This window comes from Camelus dromedarius, chromosome 29, assembly GCF_036321535.1.
Source record: "Camelus dromedarius isolate mCamDro1 chromosome 29, mCamDro1.pat, whole genome shotgun sequence".
NCBI classification, from domain to species: Eukaryota; Metazoa; Chordata; class Mammalia; order Artiodactyla; family Camelidae; genus Camelus; species Camelus dromedarius.
In genome coordinates, this window is record NC_087464.1 from 2606706 (window position 1) to 2609965 (window position 3260).

A 3260-nucleotide genomic window follows, 5' to 3' on the forward strand; every position below is an offset into this window, starting at 1 on the left:
GAAACGCCGCATAGCCACTGGGCACTCAGCAGTCCTCACCAAGACGAAGGAAGTCCAGATCACGCATGGCACACGCCTCCACTGCTGCTCCATGGGAAAAAACACCCACACCTCTTCTCCTGGGCTCGGAGACACACTCGACCTCGGGCCACACCCCAAACAGCATGCAGCTGCCTCAAACCAACTTATCCATGCCACCTGCTCACAGGGCCTTGGCCAATTTGGCACTCCCCCTTCGACCAGCAGCAGAGGACCTGGCCACTGTCACATCCCACAACGGCCACTCAAACAGCGACCTCCGATTCCAGCTGCCTCGACGAATGCTTGCACACGACCGACCCTCAGACGGGAGGCTGTCTAATGCTGGCGCCGTGGGGGGTGTTTGCAGCAGTGGGAACAAGGGCAAGCTGCCCCTCACGCCTAACTATGCCCTAGCCCCCGGGGAGGCAACGTGCTGGACCTCAGTTTCGATGAGAACGACGGTAGTGAGTTCTCACTCATTTTGTTCAGATTTCCAAGGAATGCATATGAGGGAGTCATCATCGATCCGAGCACGTGCTGGCATGCTGGAGAACTCAACGCGGCAGGCTGGGCGGCTCCACAGAGGAGCCGACGAGCTCGGAGACCTCCAGCAAGCTGAGCAAACCAGAGCCAGCAAGCCACTGAGAAACAGCCACCGTCCATCTTTCTTGCCCGACTTTCGGGCAGTCAGAGAAAACCCGAAAGGAGACGCCAGGACTTGGGGTGGGGGAGGGGAAGGCGTACCGTCATCCTGAGAGATCCCTGGGAAGGGTCAGCACCCTGGGGCCGACCCACTGCTTGGGGGACTTCCGGCCACCAGCAGTCACCAGAAAACGACAGGGACGTCTTGTCTTGGCTGACGGCAAGGCTGGCCTGGCCACTCCACCTGGCAAGGGGACAGAAATCACATGCACGCTTCAGAGGTGGACCCAGGTTCTCAGAGAGCAAGCTTCATGCCAATCAACCTTTATCTATGGGGAAGCCCGCAATCAATTACCCACCTTCCTCTTTCCTGGGACACCAATCAATGCGTGTCCCAGCCCACTAGGGGAGGGGACTTGGCATATGGGATTTTGATGGGTGTGTGTGTGTGAGTGTGTGCATGCCTCTGGCTGTGTGTGTGTGTGTGTGTGTGTGTGCCTCTGTGTGTGTGCGTCTGTATGTGTGCTTCTGTGTGCCTGCCGATGGGCGTGAGTGTGCGGCTGTATCTCGGTCTGGTTTCCTGTGTTTCCTCTTTGCCCCCCTAAAGATCACAGGGCCTGAAAATGCACGCTTTGCTCTCCGTTCCACAGAAGCCTGCCCATCCAGAAAAGCACCAGAGACCTCTGCTTCCAAAGTGGCCATGTCATCTTGGCCCTCTCGGGGCCGCTGCAATAGGCCAAGGATTCCTTCTCTCCGACAGCCATTCCTTCTGCTCAGAGCCAACCGCACCAACCTACAGCAATTTCCTGGCCCTGGATGGGATATTGATGAAGTCATTCTGTCGCCAAAGGCCTCCACAGGATAGGCGTACCTGGAGGCTCTACCCAGTGCCTATGGATGTCAACCCCAAAACCATGTACATGAAAGGTCACACCACCCTGATCCAGGCTCCAGGGCACAAGCAGTCTGTATACAAGTCACACCTCGGAGCTGCTCCAATCAAGAAGCCTGTGCCTGTGAGTTCTGCCCAAACGCCTCCACAGGGCGGGTGAGAACGCCCAGAGGAGAAGTGGTGGGGAGCCTCAATGAGCCAGGGCCGAACCCCACAGCAACCAGGACACTCGCGTGTCCAGCAGCTGCCGAGACCCACCTGGGGGGCAGTTTGGCGCCCCTGACCTTCGAAGGAAAGTTCAAACACTCGGCATCCCGGTCCAAACATTTGTGCGAACGGACCAAGGGCCAGTTACCCTGCAGGCATCTTCACTTAATCCGCGTACAGGCCAGACACCGAGCTTCAGCGGAGATGGTCAGGAAGGATGTCCACATGGGTGAAGCTACCCCCTCGATACTCAACCTTGGATCCCTTCTCCACACAGTAACTCCACAAAGGGCCTCACAGAGATCCAATGGCCCGTTCATGGGGCCCACAGAAAGTCCAATCAAGAAGACCTCTCCCGGGAAAGGAATCTTTGAACTGGGCGACATGAGGAGGTGGCTGTCCACAGCAGCCCATCCAGGACCTCAGCAAACATATGCCATGCCCACGCACTAGCAGGGCTAAAGGTCAGCACATGCCATGGGGAAGGGGACCCTCTGGCCCAGAAACGTGGCTCCCGCCTAAAGGAACACTTGAACATTGCACATTCATGGACCAAGAGGCCAAGGGGCTAAAGGCCACGTTTCTGTCAGTCATCTGGAGCCCGGCTGCCAGCGGATCTCTCCCAGGTTCCTGCAAGACACCTTTTGGGAGTCTCTTGGACGAGTCAGCAAGCCAAGACTTCAGGGGTCTGCTAGCACTGCCCATCCATATGGACCAGAAAAGCCTTCCTCCCTAGGCTTTTATGGACAGACCCTCTTCAAACAGACACATTCCTCAGACTTCCAGCACAGCAGGAGGAACAACAGGACGACAGCGTGGCTCAGGAAAACACACAAAACCACGCCAGAGTTAACCTCACCGGACCCTTCCCTTCCGGTCTCGGCCATCAGCTACCGCAGATGCTTGGAGGCAGCGCTGAGTCCTCAGCACGCCCCGTGCTTGTGCCCTGGCACCGACACGGCGGCAGTGGGTGCAGTAGGGAGCTGCAGGGCTAGCACCGCCACCCAGTCCCTCAGCCTGCTCCCGGCACTTCAGCCACCGGGAAACGCCGCATAGCCACTGGGCACTCAGCAGTCCTCACCAAGACGAAGGAAGTCCAGATCACGCATGGCACACGCCTCCACTGCTGCTCCATGGGAAAAAACACCCACACCTCTTCTCCTGGGCTCGGAGACACACTCGACCTCGGGCCACACCCCAAACAGCATGCAGCTGCCTCAAACCAACTTATCCATGCCACCTGCTCACAGGGCCTTGGCCAATTTGGCACTCCCCCTTCGACCAGCAGCAGAGGACCTGGCCACTGTCACATCCCACAACGGCCACTCAAACAGCGACCTCCGATTCCAGCTGCCTCGACGAATGCTTGCACACGACCGACCCTCAGACGGGAGGCTGTCTAATGCTGGCGCCGTGGGGGGTGTTTGCAGCAGTGGGAACAAGGGCAAGCTGCCCCTCACGCCTAACTATGCCCTAGCCCCCGGGGGGGCAACGTGCT

The 3260-nt window shown here is 58.3% G+C and overlaps 1 non-coding gene across 1 annotated transcript; it reads right to left on the bottom strand.

Annotated features, from left to right (window-relative positions):
* Positions 1–456: 456 nt before the first annotated feature.
* LOC135319643 (small nucleolar RNA SNORD116) lies at positions 457–549 on the bottom strand. Its single transcript, XR_010378443.1, has one exon. It is a non-coding gene; the product is annotated as a small nucleolar RNA SNORD116 (small nucleolar RNA).
* Between the last annotated feature and the right edge of the window lie 2711 nt (positions 550–3260).